At 37.8% G+C, this 19,073-nt stretch overlaps 1 protein-coding gene across 8 annotated transcripts in view; it reads left to right on the forward strand.

Moving 5' to 3' along the window:
• MIPOL1 (mirror-image polydactyly 1) overlaps positions 1 to 19,073 on the forward strand; it is a 182,934-nt gene that overhangs the window by 113,931 nt on the left and 49,930 nt on the right. The window lies entirely within an intron of this gene.

Below are 19,073 nucleotides of genomic sequence, written 5' to 3' on the forward strand. Positions count from 1 at the left end.
ATTGAGCTACTGAATTTGGATCATGTCTTAATTTCCTCTGTCACTGAAGAGGGGTTGTGTGTCCTAGATGGGCCAGTGATACGGAGGTAACTGGTTGGTGAACAATGGCTCCTTCCACTTCAAACGAGCCGAGAACTGCTTAAGATGGGGGTATTGAATGGGCTCCTGGTAGAAGCTTGGTAAGGCATTGACAGTGAGAGATTGCATGGCTTCATCCTTTATAATGAAACAAAATTAAGATGTGTTCTGTGGAAATGGAACACATTCCATTTCCTTCGTCCTTCTTTTTGTTCCATCAGTTGCTAATGATACCTACTTTTTTAGATTTATGCTTAGGAGATGAGGCTGGCCTTGAGACAGATTCCCTGATGTTGTCCTTCCATTTCTGGTTTGGAAGAACATTAAGCCATTACTTACCTGCTTAACAAAGTGTTCTTCGTAAAACTGAATTCCTAAAATTCATGTCAGTGTAGGAAAATTTTCTAATCAATATTCTTGATTTAATCTTTGTTCCTTAGATATGTTTCTTCCTGGTCTAACAACTGCAAAATGTGTAGGTTCCAATTATACTGAAGGAAAGATTAAGAATGGTTAGTTTAAATTATTGTAATTTTGACAAACTTTGGGAAAGTTCCATTCTGTTACAATAATGATTTAGTTCCATGCAGTAATAGTGATATAGCAAGATACTTGTGTCATTAAATATACTTTGAGTTTGTCCATCAATATTCACTTACTGTGGGCTTTTTACTGAGTTGTGAAGTTCACTGTGGATACCAGCAGTTAGTTTCAATGTTTGTAGCACAGATATTTCAACCTAAAGGCTATAATTACAATAACAATGATATTTATAGCTACTAGGAAGCAATTATCCCTGATCATAATTCTCAAAAATATAATATAAAGAGGGTTGCAAAAGATTCTTAAAAATAATAAACTTATAAAATAAAAATTTTCTAAGAGGGTAGGACAAGCAAAGAGTTTAGCTGGTAACCCTGTCCATAGAGTAGTTACCTAGGATTGAAAAGCCATTGTTGATTACAGACTCTGACCTAGCAGTTTATCTAAGATATGAATTTTGTTTTATATAAAACAGCTTGCTTCCAGAGAAACTGGCAATCAAAGTGCCATTGCTAAAGTAAGACTTTTTGTGGCAGGTTATGTACCACCTAGATGCTGGATAAAGTTCTCAGAATTTTTCAGAATACCACAGTGCAGTAAATTAAAAAGAAAGCTAAGTTTTATCATATGTTGTCTTTTAAATTTCTGTCACACTGTGAGGCCTCAGCAGACAGCCCCAAGTATTAAATAATGCTTTTTTTGACTGTAGAAGTATCATTTTCTTGAAGCCTGAAAAATTAATTAATCTTCATAGGAAAGATGAAGTTTATTAATTCTTGCCAACAGTAACAACTTATTAGTGACTAGACCAGAAAGAAACCCCTTGCCCTTACTCTTACAACTTGTGTTGACGTCAATGGAAGCAGCTTTGGGGTCTAAGTAATTAAGTCCAGTGAACTGCAAAGACTCATGTGACATAATTTTGACAGTTGTGGTTCATCTTTAATTGTTTCCATTTCACAAGGTATCACTGAAGCTTGCTGGAAGATTTATTTGATTTGTTTTTAAATTAAAATTTTAAAAAAAGTCATATTGATAGCATCTCCATTGAGCAGCTACTGTTATGTTGCTAAGAGCTGGTATGCATTAGTGGTTTCTTTCCCCTCAAAAGGTGAAGCACAGCTGGATTTCCAACTTTGAGTAGTGGTAGAACTTCAGTGTATCTTCATAGATCATGAACTGAGACTTCACTGAAAAACAGTAGCTTCTGGGCCTGAATTTGCAAACTCCTTAATTTTGTGAGTCCACTCTTTTGAGCTATTTCATTTTACTGAATGAGTTATTAATTTTGTTAACTCTGATACTTCAATAAAGTTTAGGATATATTTTTTGTAGAAAACAGGTAAATTTTACCAGATGCCAGGATTCTGGGCCAAAGGGCAAAGTAATACTGCTATAAATGAAACAGTGATAATTTACAGGTTTTACCAAATTTGGCCATTATGGACTTCATTATGAAATACACAAAAAATGTGGTTTGAGCAAACAAAGCTTGATTTCTTTAACTTGTAGTCTCAACACTTTTTCTTCCTGCTTTGACCTCTGGCAGTAGTAATGGTGGATATTAAAACAGCAGTCCATTTCACCCGAGGCTATTGATAATTTAGTCATCAGAATCAGTTTCTTCCAAACAGTGTCTCTAGGATGTAGTTTCTCCCTCCAAGGGGAGTGGTCTTTTGTTAGATTATGTAAATGGAGAAACTCATTCATTACTGCTGTGTTGCTAATTCGTGCCTTAACCTGCAGAACCAGGCATTGCATGACTCTTTTCCTGCATACAGCAAACATGAGAAGCCACTGTTCCTGCGTTTGCTTTAGTTTCTGGGGAGAATTGAATGAAAGTAGATTCAAATCAGCAGGGGATTTGTTTGTCAAATTTTGCAAATCGGGCTGCAGAAAATGGAGTTTTACAAGCCCCATTCAGCAGTCCAAGATATCAAGCTTGCTTCAGTTTTCAATATAACATTCATACTACTCTTTCAATCTTAATTTTGATTGATTACTTACCAGCAGAAGTTTATACTGAAATCTCTCCTTTGTCCTCTTTATCCCTTCCTCACCTTTTCATTCTTTCCATGTCAATTATTAACACTGTGACGTTACTTGTTGCTGCAGTAACTTTGTTTCAATGCAGCTGTTGCCAGGTGAATTTTCTTGAGGGCTTGATTGTCACATTCACAAAGATTTTATGAGATATCAGGAAAGTTTTTATTTGGCCAGCAGTCTTCAACTTTAATTCTCCGGCAACTGGCCTGTGCTGTCTCTAGATGTTTTATTTGAAAACAGAATACAAAGGGAAACACAACTTTGACTCATGATTATGTATGGTAGGTTTTGTTAGCAAAACCTAGATAGATACCAAGGAATTGAAATATATTGGATGAGGTTCACTGGGACAGATTTGCTGTGGCCCTGGTGCAGGGGAGGTTCACAATGGCTCAGCAGACAGAATGTGTTCGATTCATGTGTTAATTCAGATCTTAGGTCTGTTTTTCAGCTGGGAAGTGTTGCTGTAATTAGGTGGTGAGTCAAAACTGTGTGTTACCAGGCTGTGACTGTTGCAAGACGCAGGACCAAAGTCCAGGTGCTTTCAGCTCCCTGTCAGCATGCCAGTGGCCACACAGTACACACCCTCAGGTGCTTTTCTGCTCTCAGAGTAGGGGCTGGTGATTAATTCTGCAGAGGTACACTTCCAACTGTGGCCAGTTCAGAGGCCTGAACTGGCCATCTAGACTGGAGGATTTAGGCAGCAGAGGCCCTTGCTGAGTATATGCACTTTGACAATTCCCTACAGTATGTCTTGGTTGAGGTGAATGAAACAATGCTCATCACCATTTTCATCTGTAAGGCTTCAACTTCCTGCTTGCTTTGTGGTAGTTTCAGCCATGGAAATCCATGCAGAACACCAGCTCTGAAGAATTTCCCCGTTCTATCCTGATTATCTGTCCACATTGGATAGAAACCTTTCTTCAGATCTCTCCCTGTGGCAGAGGAGCTCAAATTGTCCTCATTGGCACAGTCTAAAACTGCATTGGTAGACCAAAGCAGAGCGAGACCAAAACTTTCCTCTGTCCCCAATCCCCCCTGCCAACTCACTCATGGATGACAAACAAAAGGCAAAGAGCCAAATTTTGCCTTCTGGGGGAAAACCCAGTGCAACGGCTTCAAAACACTGCAGAAGTAGAGAGAAGCAGCTGGAGAACTAAGGACAGAATGAAAATCAAATGAAAAGCCATTGCTTAAAACCATTCCTTCTCCTTTTCTTTTCTCATTATTTTTATCATTGTTCCAAAAGTAGAAAACTGACAACTCGACTCAGTTTTTCTGTTTATTTCATAGTGTGCTGTGGATTCCTGATAATAGATGGGGATATGTGTGTTGAAGGAGCCATGTTGATTTTCTTGCTATAATGACGTGGTTTTTTGCCTTTTGAATCTGAAGTGGGAACAGAGAAGTACATTGCTTTGCTTCATCTCAAAATAAGAGTGTATACTGCAATGTATGTTTCTTAAAATATAGCTACCATGATAGGATATGTTTTTTACTCATCCTTGTTACTGAAAAAATCTGGCTAGGTGATTTTTTCATGTGTCCCTTAAAATGTTGATAGTTCCTGTTAATTGCCCCAGTGCCTACTGATGAGCCCAGAACTGATTTTCAAGCTTCCTTACTTAAAGCTCAGAGAACAAGCTGCTTATGATGACCCAACAGAGACATAAGGGAGGTCTATGAAAGGCAGAGTATTCAATCAGCCTTAATCCCTGCTTTCAGTAAGGCAGTGTCTTTAAGTACAGACTAATTAGTGAATAGACATGGTTGTAGGTTCTTGTAGACATATCTTTTGTTGGCTTGAGATGAACTGAGCGGCTAATAGAAATGGTTTAAAATCTCTGCTTTGCTTTTCTTTCAATGCATTTAATAGGGTATCAAGATGAGAAAATATAAATCAAAGCAGGAGCAAAAGTAAATATAAACTATCTGACTACCTATGTTAGTATATTCCATTTAGATATTATATCCATTTAGATATTGGGTCTGGGTTCCCAGTCCTGGCCTCCTTAAAGAACTATTCATTTTATAACCTTTGACATATAGCACTAGGAGAAAAGCATGTGGGTTTTTTACTGTTACAGTAATGTATTATGCAAGCATTACTTTGCACTTAAATAGTATGTTAAAGTCATCAATCATAAAGTGATCGATCAAGATAAACATACTTCCCCCATTTTAGTGCTAGGGAAACTTAATTCCAAGAAGTGAAGTGAATATCCTTAGGATTTGATTACATGCCTGAGACTAGAATCTAACTCTCTAGAGAGATGGCCCCCCTCTTTAATCATTTCTTTATTACATACTGTATAATAAAATTTCCCAACAGGTAGGAATAGCCATCTGCACATTGCAAAGTCATTTATGGTAAAATTGAATGCAAAGAGAGGCATATGGGAACCTGAGTGAATGATGACTGACATTTAGTCATAGTCACCTGAAAGAGAAAGCATTTCTTAATCAGCAAGACATTAAAAATAAGTAAGAGGCTTAAAAAATTAGAAAATTGTGGTGGTTTGGGGTTTTTTCCTGATTACATTTCCCCTGCTGTTTGCATATTAAGTGACCTTGACACAATGCAGATAAGAAGCAGACATAGCAACTTACTGTTCTAGTCATTTTCTAAAATTAACCATATATTCCAGTAATATTCAATAACAGAACCTTGGTTATTGAAACGCATAACCTTTTTGCCGCTTTTATCACCTGTATTATCCATAGGAGATAATTACTGCAAAGCAGCTGGCTGTTGATTTTAGAGAGCATCAATTGTTCTCCTGTCCCAGCTGTTGGCTAATAAGGACAGTCAACACATCTGTTTCAACAGCTGGTAATTAACAAAAGCCTAATTGCTGCAACTCTTTTAACAACAGATCTATGAAAGAGTAGGGATGTGGAGGAATATTATTTACTCTGTTCTCGGCACTTTCTGTGACCAGTTTCTTTTTCCTTTTTCTACTTTGAATACCACTGCCTTTGTCTGACACACTGAATGGCAGGACAACACAATATGGTAATCCAGAGCTTAAGTTTTTCAGATCTCTGGTGCTGTTTCTTATTGCAACATTTCTTTGCTAAGTTGCAAGATGAAATGGATCAAAAGCATTTTGTGGAGTCTCATACAACTGAGATAATCTACTACAGTATGCTTGTGCAATAGGGCTGCCAATCCAGCAGCTTCCAAAAGTAATAGGTTTCCCTGTTTGTGGATGAGTTTAATTGCTCTGCACCCCTTCCCCAAAAAAGTGTCATCATTCTGAAAGTGATAGTTATTTAAGAATTCTTTTACTGCTCTTCAGATACTTCGCAAAATTTGTTGTACAGTCAGTCTTTTTTCTTTCCTCTGATGAAACCCACATATGTTTTTTAGTTTAAAAGTAAATGGCAGGTGGCACCTTGCACTGCAGAAATATTTCACCATTTTATTGCTACAGAATTGGAGAGGGTCCTGTACAATGGTTGTCTAAATATCTACATTTATAGTATCAGTCATCAAACACTAATTCAAAGACGTTTCTCTTAATTAGAGTTATCCTTGGGTACAGCATACATGTAATTGGAATACTTGTTACTAAATAGAGAGAATGCATGTATACAAATACAGGGAAATGTTAATCCCATTGAAGTCAACAGTGAACTTCTGTTGGCTTCAATGAGTCAGGATTTTCCCTGCAAAAACCAAATTTTCTTAAATGCCGGAGACAAATTTGGCATTCATTGTGCTACCCATGAAAAGAAAGTATTCATGCATTAATGGATCTATGGATGAAGTATTATGCAAGTCAGGCATGTATTACAGATTGTGTGAAAGACTTGAGTAAATAAAAATTTCTAAGAAATAGCATTTAGAGTGGTGTTTTGAAGTGATAAACTGATTATGAAAATTGTGATTCTTTGGTAAAAGTTAGTCAAGATCACTTGATTAAACTTGCCTTACTAACATTTCAGTTGGCAAATATTTCTGTACACTGAGTTCTTAATTGTCTGCTGGGTATGTTGAAAGGTATAAAAGAAATTCTGCTCAAGTGCTTGCCATTGACAGAATACAGATTGCATAATTAAAAATATTCTGGCAAGACGAGTTTAGTTCAGCAGGTGTTCAAGTTGAGAAATGTCTAATAGGAGAAAAAGTAGAATATATACTCTGAATGATTAAAAACAAAAGCATTGGTTAAATTTTAAGATAGTAACACAGATGAGTGTTTATGTCTGGGTTTATCATGAAGATTTTTTGTACACAACAATCTTTGTTGATCAAAATTATGTTTCCAGTGTTGCACAAATAAGAAGAAATAAATAAACGTTCTTTATTAGATTGTACTGTTGAAAATTGCTGGAAGTCTTGATAGTTGAGAAAAATGTTTATCTTTTCAGTGGATTATTTAACAATGTTAACAATTTTTAAGAAAATTATCATGGATATTGTATCTCTTTTCTCATTCACTTCCCTTACTCCAAAGATTACAATATTACTTGTTTTCCCAGTTGAAATGTAGTTGAGTCTGAGTTGCAACACAAATTCAGGCAACTAAGCACCAAAACATACATAGGAACTGAAAAAAATGCTTTCACCCAATGTAAAGATCTACTAGAATCAAACTGAATGGATATGCAGTAGAAGGTAATATGATTACCTCATAAAAAAATTAGTAAATAGATTTTTAACAGAAAGGAGCGGTAATCTGTAGTATCAGAACATACTTTTGAGTCCTGAGTGAAGGTGACTCACCTGCATCAAGAGATCTCTCTTAACAGTATAGCATCCATAATAAACCATGGATGGATCCTTTGCCTGCTGATTTGATAGGAAAGTGATCTCTATTGAATTTTCTCCTGTACTATTTTCAGACAAATGTTTTCCATAAAGACTTAAATGTATGTGCTCACAAACACTTCTATTTGCTTTTCTTAGTTTAAGTCCTTACTCTGAGTTCTACTTGGGTAGAAAGCATTGCTGTAAGATTGGGGAGAAAGCAAGATTCAGGGAGTTGTTCTGTTCAGAATCAGCTACTCAGACTCAATATGGCTGATCCCTTTTACACAGCAAGCATTGCAACAGTAAGAGACTGAAACTGTTCTGAGCTATCTGTTGAGGATGCTTGCATTACAGAAGACACCATGGTGCCTTGTTCACAGTGTCTGAGAAATTCATGGTCACTCCAGTTGCACAAGTAGCTCAAGGTCATGATCCCTACAGCCAGCCTCAAGTGCAGGCATGGAGCTCCTGTCTTTTTCCCAACACAGCTAAGCATGACATAATCCAGCTGGAGAGACAACTCAAATTGTCTTGCTGTATTGTTTGATAAGAACTTCAGCTATCAGATAAGTACTAACAGACTTGCATTTGAGAATGCTCTGGACATGTCAGTGTGGGGCATACTCATGGATTGTTTCTTATTCCCAAATTTCCTGATAACAGATACTTTTATTCAATAATTATTTTTTTTTCTTTTCTTAGATGTAACAATTGCTTTTGAACTCTGCACTTTGATTCTGTGTTTCTTTGTTTACAAAAATATCAGATAAATTTGAGTATGTATACCTGCTAGTCATAAGGTGAAGACCACAAGGTGAAGAAATAAACATTAACTCTCAATCTCTTTCCTGCCTTTCCTTCCGAATCCTGGAAGAGTAATATGATGTAACTGGGCCCATTCATATTTATAGTCCTCTACAGACTCATGGCTTTTATGAAAGAATTTTACTTAGATTCTGATAATGTGATTAGACACTGCTGCCTTCTGCAGTAGGAGAAGGCAGCAGTGACTGTCTGTCAGGAGGTAACAGTCATTCTGTCTCTTCATGTGAAAGGTTTTATTTTGGAGAGTATTATCATTTAGCATCTGTTATAAGCTCTGAAGCATAAATTGTTAACTCATTTTTCCTTAAAGTTACTGCCTTGCATGCTGGATTTTCCCCTCTTACAAAGAATGAATTATTTCAATGATGTATTTTCTTATGCAAAGAGCTTTGTGAACTGTTGCAGAGAGTCTCAGTTGGACTGTTGTCACACTGAAATCAGAGGTGACAAGGGCAACTAGGTTCAAAAAGTAATGAATCTTCTATGGCTGGTCAAAGCCAAGGACTTTACTATAAGGAGGAGTCTGCAGTAGAGGTTGAGTGATGAAGAAAAGTTAGAAAAATTTGCCTTTGATTTGAGAAAGAACTACTTCTGCATCCTTGAAGTGGAGATGTGGGTGATACCTGTTTAACAGCTGAGTGCCTCAAAAGCTTACTGGGGATGAGAAAGTCAGATTTATCAGGTTTATTAAGCCCTTATTAGTTGACAAGACCAGTTATCTGAACACAGACTAGTAACAAAAATAGGATCAGGGCATGGACTTGCACAATGACATGCAACCATTCATGCACTCTTTTAGAGAACTCCCTGGCATAGTTTTAACCCACTCTCCCAGATGATGCTTTTGAACCATACTGTGTGCTAGGGCCTCTGGCCCTTTGACAGTCTGGTGTTAGCAGCCCTTCCTTTTAGGAAGGTGAATGGAAGAGAACTTTTGACCATTTTTTAACATGAGTAAAGTCATGCCAGTAGATCTCAAGGTTGGAACATAATTTCTGGTCTGTTCTTTTTAGCAACAGAGAGTTGGGTGCTGTGGTTAGTTTGGGGTCTGTTAGTGGAGCCTCAAAAATATGCCAGATGGAGAGCCCTGAGAGCACACATTTTCTGGCTCCTGCACAGATAAAACATGTCTGGCTGTAGTAGGAACTTTTTTCTGTTATTCTGCCAGTTCAGTTCCGCCCCAAACTGGAAAAGACACTTTTGGGGCTGAGGATAAAGTTGTTTTTATTGAATAGGTCTTTGTTACCACAAAGCTTCTGAGACAACATGACATTACCTTTTGGATCATGTGCTGACAATTTGCTGTTTGTGGCAGATACTGACTTCAAATCATAGGTGGCCAAAGTAATTTTTGTGGACAATGGGTTTATCATGGGTGCTGACATTTGAAGCTTTCCCAGAGTAACCTGCCAGTAGGACTCAGACACCACCTGGAAGGTTTCCTCAACTTGCTCCAGCTTACACAGTTGTTTCCTTCTTGATTTTCCCTAAGAAGATTGCCAGTAAAGTTTCATGTGTAGTGCAATCATCTTTATGGTATGAAGTCAGGCCTCTCAGAGTTGAGAGAAACATGCCTATTATTAAAGTAAATCAGAGATGGTTTTTATTCTTTGTTATAAACTTATATTTGGTAACCTGATATGTCTTCAAGGGGAGTATCTGTTTTCCAGTCCAGTTACCTCTAGAGCCATGAAGAGGTACATGATTAAACTATGCCCAAAACAATATCCTTAATATCACCTTCAAATAAGATAAGTTTCTCTATATTGCTGATGTTTTTCCATTGTTTATTTGAATTTGCACTTTCCAAATGGAATTTTAGATGAGAAAAATAGTTTGTGATGTCACCAAGGTCAAACCTGAACTACAGAACATGAAGTAATGTTTCCTTTCCAGAGGTCCACAGCTATAAATGGTATTTAATCTGAGAAGTAAAGGAATTGATTTTCATGTGTTGTTTTCATATAGATTGTAAAGCCATGACTACTGTGCAGAAATCGCAGTCATGAATGGGTATTTCTCTATTAAAGTATTCTTGATTGTTTTCTTGTTATGTTCTTTTTACAGTGTACATTGTGATTCAGTAGTGAGTCAAGTATCTACCTACCTGTTACAGAGTCCTGTCTATTTGCTCTTTAAAGCACCCCCAGCTTGTGTTCTTAATAAAATCCCTCCTACCAAAAGGTCAGTGTCTCGGCACATGGCATTACTTATGTGCAAAGCCCAGTCCAGCTATGAGTGTGTATTTTGGAGCTGTCATCCTTGGAATTTTCAGGGGCCTTTTTGTTGTCCACTATGGTTATGTCTTACCTAAAATAAGACTTACAGTATCATTAGGTAGTTATCCATATGCACAGTAGGCATGTAGGATGGTATCTTTGGGAGTTTTAACCAATGTATGCTAAAGAATGGAAACCATAAATGAAATAAATGAAATCTTGACCCTGGGAAGTCAATTGCAGTTTTGTGTCAACCTCACAAGGGCAGAATTCCAAAAGAATTGTCCTCACTCCCTAAATCATTCTTCAAAATAAAATGCTTCCATGTATTACTCTCACACTCTTACCATGTGCCTTGGATTGTCCTTTGAATAGGTAATTTTTCCTGCAATTTTAGCAGTATACTGCTTTGAAAAAGTATAGCTTATTACAGAATAATACTGCAGATGATGAAGAAAATTTGTCTCATCATATCTAAGGTTAGATGAGCAAATCCTTAATTTTCACTGAAACTTATAATAAGCATTTCATATAGATACTTTCTTACATAATGTGGTAATTGATGAATTATAGAATCATAGGTTGGAAGGGACTTTCAAGGTCATCATCTAAATCCAGTCCATCTGCTCTGGGCAGAGACACCTTTCACTAGGCCAGGTGGCTCAGAGCTCTATCCAGCCTGGCCTTGAACACCTCCAGGGATGGGCCCACTTCTGTGGGCAAATCTGCCCATAATATGTGCATGTAAGGGAGCAAACTGCTTGTTAAACACTGCTGATACAGTGAGCTTCTTCCCAATGTAGTGTGACCACGTAGCACAAGAATAAGGCATCACATGTCAGGCATAATGATATTGTTTGCTTTTATTGTAATAAAATTAACTAGATACGTATCTAGTCTCAGCAAAATTGCTATTGTATTCTTTTGTGTTCTTTCTCAGAGCAGTCAAAAGCTGTTTGGTGATTTTTTTTTCCTTCTAATTGCACAATCTGTGTAGAATTTGTTGTGACCTGTTGCTAACGTCCCAGTCACAACAAGATCTCTTAGAAATGAACAACCATGCAAGCAATGTTCAGCTGGGATGAAAATGTATTCTCACTGGGGAGTTTGTTGTGATGGAGACAAGGGTCTAAATGTCAGATAGTGACATCTCTTACAAGTCTTCAAAAAAACTCCTTAAAAATACTAAATTAGGGATAGCATAAAGGCTGAGTTGAGGAAGGTGACAAGATAGATGTGAAGCAAAATGCTTCTTGAAAATTATAATTCATTTTTTTCTTTTAAAAAGAAGATATCGGGGGTAAAATTTTTAATTCCAATAAGAGAAAACATTAATATATTTTTTGTAAGGTAAATGAAAATCATACAGGTTAAAAAGCCACAGTTGATGCTGTCACATCTTATGAAAGCCCTTATTTCAGCTCCCTGATCCAAGTTTGTCACCCTCAAACATTTTGGTGGCTGAATTCTGGAGTTCATCTTCTTTTCCATGATGTATCCCTGTTTGGATCTGCTTTTCACATACTTAGCCATTAAAAAAAATATATTTTTGTCAGTCGCGGAGAGAGAAGAGAGACAAAGATAGTCACCGGAACCATGGATAATTCACATGATTTTGGAGCAGGGAAGCAGTCTCACTGGGAGGAGTCCACCAGGCTGTCCAGAGTGGGTTAATGCAAGAAGCTGGGAGTCAGCATTAGGTTTCTGCATTCAAAACAAATAACCTAATCCCAAGGCTGGGGAGGAGTTCTCTCTTCTCTCAGAATTCCTGTCTGATATTCCTCAGAAATACTTCCATCTAAACCAATGTATCTTCACAAAGCAGTGAGATAATGCTTTGTATTTGAAAAAAAAAAAAAAAGGTTTAATTACAGCTATTTATTTGGACCAACAGTAGAATTAGATTGTAGAATAAAATATTATGATTGATTGTTTCATCCTGCTGCAAACTCATAAAGGTCATGTTTGCTGTTGAGATACCTTTCCTTTGTGCCCAAAGGGTATGTCAACCCGGGTGTGGTTGTGACAGAGGGTTGGTGAGGGCTGCAACTTAAAGACTTGTAAGAGTTCCCACAATTGCCACCCTTATCCTGAAATTCAAATACACAGATAACCTTCAGCTGGTTCTTTATTGTATTTTTCTAGCTGTAGTGGTCCTCCACAGCAGCACAGATCCATCAGGGATCAGTAATACAGTTCTCCATTTACTCTTAAATCAAGACAGGTTTAGAAAAACTACTTCTGTTGAAAATTGTGAGTTGAGAAACAACTTTGTGTGAATTTCTAACCATTTCAGTTACTATTCCAAACTTTTCTGGCTCAGTTTATCTCCCAGAAGTTTTATTTGGTAAATATGGGAATCTACATTTCAAACTTCAGAAGTAAAACATTTCTATTTTAAATCTTATATTTTAAATTTGGACTTATTCTTGGTAATTATGTATTTCATGATGTGTCAATATTTTCTAACAACTACTATAGTAAGTTCCAATTTTACCTTTTAATTTTTGAAGTCATCAAGGCCAGCTGATACTTAAATGCAAGTTGAAACATTTTATCTAATTTTCTAGGTCAGTGTGTCCCCTTTGTATTGTAGTGAAACAATTTGACACTTCAGCAGGGTGATTTAAAAAAAAAAGGAGATTGCTTGGTGTGTTATTAGAGTGCTAGCCATTCTCAGCCCTCTCGTTAGCTGGAGTCCTTTTCTTGACCCTGAAAACCTCTGATCCCCTAATTAATGAGACAAGTGCTTATATTCCTTTCTAGATCAAAGCATTACCTGCTTGTATTGTTGGTGAAACAGTTTGATGTGTTGACACTTTGATATAGAAAATAAAATGACCTCTTGTAATCTGCACTAAGTAGCAGCTGCTAACATAAAAATAACAGAACGGCTAGAAGTTGGATCTCATATGTGTCACAACATGACCTGCTCTATCAGGCAGTATGTACTTCTCTTACTGACATAATGTGTAAAATGTAAAAGCCTTAAAAATAGTGTAAGATTAAAATATTTCTTCAGTTTAATCTTTTTTTACAGAGTTGTTTTTTTTTTTTTAAATTCGAATTCAGAACGAAAGAAATCTTTATTTGCCTTCCCAATCTCCTGTTGCCCTGAGAAGACACCTGAGCTCTTCCTATCCAGCTAGCCTGCTAATATCAGCAGAGACATACTTCTTCCTCACAAGAAATAGGAGCAATTCTCTGTTGTCTGTTTGAGGCTAGATTCCATTTCAGACTCCAGATAACACAGGACCTAGAGTGGAAAGACTGCCATTTTCCCCCTTTACTGCCATTTTCCCCCTTTACTGCCGTTTTCCCCCTTTACTGCCGTTTTCCCCCTTTTCCCCTTTGCGGCTCTACCAAACGTAGATGACTGAGGCCATAAATTGTAGAAATTAACCTGGAGACTCCTCAGATTTCTCGCACAACCTTTTTCTAATCCATGGGAATATCCTGTGTCAGCAGGAAGCAAAATGCTGGTAGTGAATGAAGGAATAGTGCATTAAACTCAGGCATTAACTTGTATCTCCATCAAGCCAAGGGAAATTGTACTGGGTAGAAAGAGGGCCCATATTTATTGAGTCAGTTATAATTTCCATGCAAATAAGGTACAAATAAGTTGTCCACAAGAAGGATACTTATTAAGCAAGGAAGTTATGTCTCAGAAAACAGGAGATATAGAGACAAATGAAAATTGCCTGAGGTTGAGCTAAATTTTCCCTTGGAAAGGAAATTGAAACAAACAATAGTGTAACAACTGAGAACAAGGAAAGAGGAAATATGCCACTGGTCTGAGAATGGCATAGAGATCAGGGGTAATTATGGATTAGATCTAAAAGTGTGTGATTTTAATTTTTGTTTCTCTCAGCATTGAGCAATGAAGATGCCAGCTGTGAGGACAAGGGTTAGGAAAAGTGAATGTATGCCAATGGAGTACATGGCAGCTGTTCAATAGATTATTGTGCTTGCATTGGGTTAAAGCATGGTTTCCATCCCCAGTTCTGAAAGAGCTGGTACCTGAAATTCCAGGAATGATAGTGAAGTTCATTAATGGATCTTATGAGGCCATATGCAGTGTAATATGACAGGTAATTAGCAGAGAGAACATCTATGTTTAGGAGGGGGAAAATGTAATTTTGACAACTGTAGAGCGTTAGTCTTTGTTGTCCGGTCTTCAGAGTATGTTTGGAAGGAAAATATTTCTAAAGCACGGATCCATCAAGAGGGAATTGCAGTACAGTTTTCACACAAGAATGATCATGCAAGGATTCTTTGATATAAAAACTGATTATTTAGACAAGGAAACTTTTTTAATACAACCTGACACATAAGCTTGTAGGTTGTGCCATATGGAAAATTATTAATTACAGTGGGGAATGCGTATATTGTTATTTTACAAGCAGGCACAAGCTTCATGTGGGAAATGCTGTTTGCTGCTTACAGGGTTCACCCAGCATTTCTTGTTTGGAAGAATGGGCACATTTAGCTCATGTCTGTCTGCAAAATGTCATGTACCCATGAAGGAGATGAGGGATTAGTCAAAGGCAATAAGGAACTAGTTAGCAGGAAGGCAGCAGCAAACAGATTTGAAGGAAGAAATGTTAAGGTCCAAGGATTTCACTAGTGGAATTTCTCTCCAATTTCTTACCAGCTGGTGCTGAACCAGTTTTCTTTAATGCTGTCATTGAGAACCTTTGGCAGGAAGAGCAGCAATGTGCCAACAAAATTGCTTGATGATACAGAACTGGGAGTTGTTTTTAATAAGGCATGGAGATATTATTAATACAAAGTAGGTTCAAGCTGTCTTGCAGAAAGATTGGGATGGCCTCAAGAACTGGAAAAACAAAAGCAGTGGGGTGGAATTTCGGTGCCAAGTGTAAGGTATTATCTTTTCAGGATGAATAAGAGTTTCCACTGTCAACTGGGTAATACCAGTGTACAGAACAGGCTGGAGGGTGACTGGGAGCAAAAAGAGTACAAGAATGTGTCAGGTGAGAGGTTTCCACTGGCAGGAGTACAGAGTACTGAGGAGAGATGCATTTAAATTGATCAGGGTAATGAAGAGCCTGCTTAGTGAAAGATACCAGAAAAGATTGTTTAGCCTATCTCAGAAAGGAAAAATAAATATAAATGCTTATTATAAATATATATATTTATATACATATAAATAAATATATATCTTGTCTATAAATGCATGAGAAAATAAATAAATTAAAATAATGCTATGAAACTTTATTAGTGAAGTTAATTGGATTTTTTTCTTTTCTATTGGATATTGAAAAGTCTTACAAAAGCCATCTCTCACACAAAGGTGAGGATCCAGAGAGAACCTGACAGCATAGGAAGCTGTGTGTTCTTACCTCTTTCAATTTAGATTAGAGTTGAGGGTGCTCATATTTGCCCTAGAGGAATTAGGAAAAGATAAAAAGTAGTTTAGCCCTCTGTTTTCCTTTGCTTATGTCTGGTATTTTTCCAGACTTTGTGGTAAAAAAACACATTATATTGTTCCTTCAAATGTTTTGAAGCAAAAGCAACAACAAAAAGATCAGTACCAAGATTTTCTTTAGTTGAGATCAGCTATTTTAGGTTTGATAGGTAGCAATTAGATTTTATATTTAATTGGAAAATTTAAATTTTCACCAAAAAACTGCTAAAATGCAAAATGGGAAAATGGAGAAACAACAATTCTTATTTGCAGGAAGGTGGATAGGGGGACAGAGGATGGGAAAGGATCTGTTCACATTAAACCAAATATGAAAGTGTAGGAGCTTCTGGACAAAACAAAATCTTCAGAAATGTTTTTCACAGCATCCAAGTGATCAGAATACCCTTTCAGGGTTAAAAAGGAGCTTTGCTGAGAGTGGCAGCCATACCAAAAGGTGACAAAGCTCACCTCTAAAGTGACCTTTTTATGGGAAACCACCACTAGAGGAAACTGTGTGTAATTCTTCTTGCTTCTTCTTTACCTTACCTTCCAAAACAATTTCATCAAAACAAATAAATTTCTGTGAAAAGTTCTGATTTCCACAGCTTGACATTTTCCAGAAGAACAATATTTTGTTAAAAAGTTCTCAAGCAGCTATTGTTATTACTAGAGGTGAGCTCATGCAGGATTTTTGCCATATTCAGTATGGATGGATTTCAATATACATTTAGGAGTCTTCCAAATTCTTTATTGTAGAGCAGATGCCATTATTTTAGTTAGCAATTTAACTTTGTGATGAGCACTGTTTTGCTTTCCTTCTTCTAGTGAAGGCAGACATCTCTGCCTTGGGAGGATATTTTACTCATTTATTTGTGTTTACCACCCTTCAGGCCTGTGAACAATGGGTCATTTTGTCACATGGCTGCATGCTGTGCACGGAGACTCTTGCGCTTGGATTTTTTTTGGTCTCATGAAGCTCCCTAGTATCAACTCCACTGGAAGTTGCTGAGGAGGCTAACAAATGTCTATTTTTCTTCCCTTCACTTTTTGTAGCTCTTGTGTTTGTTGGGGTTTTTTTAGATCCAAAGAGCCTGAATCTGCTGCTATTTTAATTGGTACAAACCCAGATGCAAACCCAGTCAAATGGGCGCAGTTTTTTCTGCTGAAAAACTGACACAAATAATAGTTTTAAGACTCTAGTGCCTCTGACTCTTGTCCTGAATGGCAAGTGGAACATTAGGTGTATTTTTTATGATAGTTCTCCAAAGAGACTAGCCGTTAATCTCTCTGAGTAGGTGTGTCAGCTGCAAACATTTCCTTCCAGTCTACCATTTCAATCACACTTCACAGTACACTGAAAATTGGCAAGGATGTTAATTACTGGCCTCTAGAACAAACCACCTACTTTGATTCAAGTGTGTTTTCCAATTTTTAAGAATGTTGTTTCACCTACAGAACAGTATAATTACAGAAAATAGCTTGGTTTGGCTAACATCTTGTGTTCTGTGAGTTCTGCTTGCAAGGCAGCAAGCTACACCAGGCAAGAGGCTCACCTGCAGAGGATTTTAACCTCTTTCTGACAGAAGTTAGGGATTGCCAGCGTGCAGTACATTGTTTTCAGTATCAGAAGCTCAAAACCACTGTCACTCAGATGTTAAACATTAACGCTTTCTGCTTTTAAAGCTGAAGGAACGCCCCCCATATAGTAAGAAGGTTTTTATTCACCAGGGAACTTCCTGTTAAAACTTTATGGATGTCTCTCACAGGAGCAATTACAGCAGTGGGTCCTGTACCTGGGCAGTGCAAAACCCTGGGTGCAACATGACCCACCGAGCAGCAGGGTTCAGAGACTGCCTGTGTAGCTGCATTTGTGCAATGCAGTGTTCAATAAAATTTGCCAGGAATCAGCCAAGTATCCAGGACATGATTAATCAACCAGCAGAGTGAATTGCCCATAGATGACTGGGAGTTGACAGTAAACAGTAAAACACCTGCCTTGAAGACTTACAGTCTTAAGAGACAAACGGGAAACAGAAGCAAGCAGGAGTCCTGTTTTAGGAAAGAGCTTTTGAGGCACACAGGCAGAGTTGTTCATGATTATACAGTGAGTTTGGCAGCCTTAGAGGCTGAACTATGTGCATTCCCCTTCATGGGTTTGTAGCTCATATAACAGGTCTTTAATTTACCAAGAAACTTTTCCGGAACACTGTCCTGAAGAGTTGGCAGAATCCACAGCTGGCATTTCTCACACATGTGCCTCTTGGTTAAGGGCCCTACAATTTGTACAATTAATAACTTACACCATGAATTAAAAACATTGGAAAACAGCCCAATGCTCAGGCTCGTGTGTCAAGGAATTGCTGTGGAAGCCTGATCTTATTTGTTGTTACAACAATAAATCACCCACTGATTTATTTATATGGTACCTGGGCCCTCAAGGCAGTCCTGCAGTGCTATTGAAACTGGACTTTTAAAATTAATGGTGATTAAGCTATAGACCCATATTAAATATGCATGAATACTTATTTCTCCCTGCCTCCTCTTTAACTGTAAGGCCTGTTGGGGCTGGCCACCTTCCTGAATTGCAAGCCACATGCCACAATTTCCATTATGGTCATGAGTCACACTCCCTTCAATGTGAATCAAGGATGGGAGGGGGAGTATCCGGTGGGGCTCACAGATGGGAGATGAAGGTGATTGCTCAAGGATTCTGTCACCCCTCCATAAACCAGATCCTGGGTAAGAATGTACCCAGATCCCAGCGTGTGCCATTGGTGCCAGTCTCTGCAGTCCCTGCTGGCTCACTGCCTGCCATGCTCAGGGTCCTGGTTGTCCAACAGCTCTTCTGCTGCTAACATCAGCCAGGGGCTGCTTCCATGGGAACTACCCTTAGCAGCCAGGGAGCCATGTGCAGACCAGAGTCATGTGTCAGTAGTTCATGGCCAAGGGCCTTGTTTCTATATGTTGGTCAACAGTTTTGCAGTATAGCAATGCATATATTTCATATGAAATATGTTTGCTGATAACCACGTGGCTGAACTGAAGAGTTCTAACCTTAGGTATTCAAAAAACTTTCATGGGAGAAGCCATTCAAAACATGATTCTGCTAGGGGAAAAAAAATAGAAAAATTTCAATGCTAGAAAAAGAAAGAATATTTCATAAGAATTAAATAGG

Source organism: Serinus canaria, chromosome 5, assembly GCF_022539315.1.
Source record: "Serinus canaria isolate serCan28SL12 chromosome 5, serCan2020, whole genome shotgun sequence".
Lineage (NCBI taxonomy): Eukaryota > Metazoa > Chordata > Aves > Passeriformes > Fringillidae > Serinus > Serinus canaria.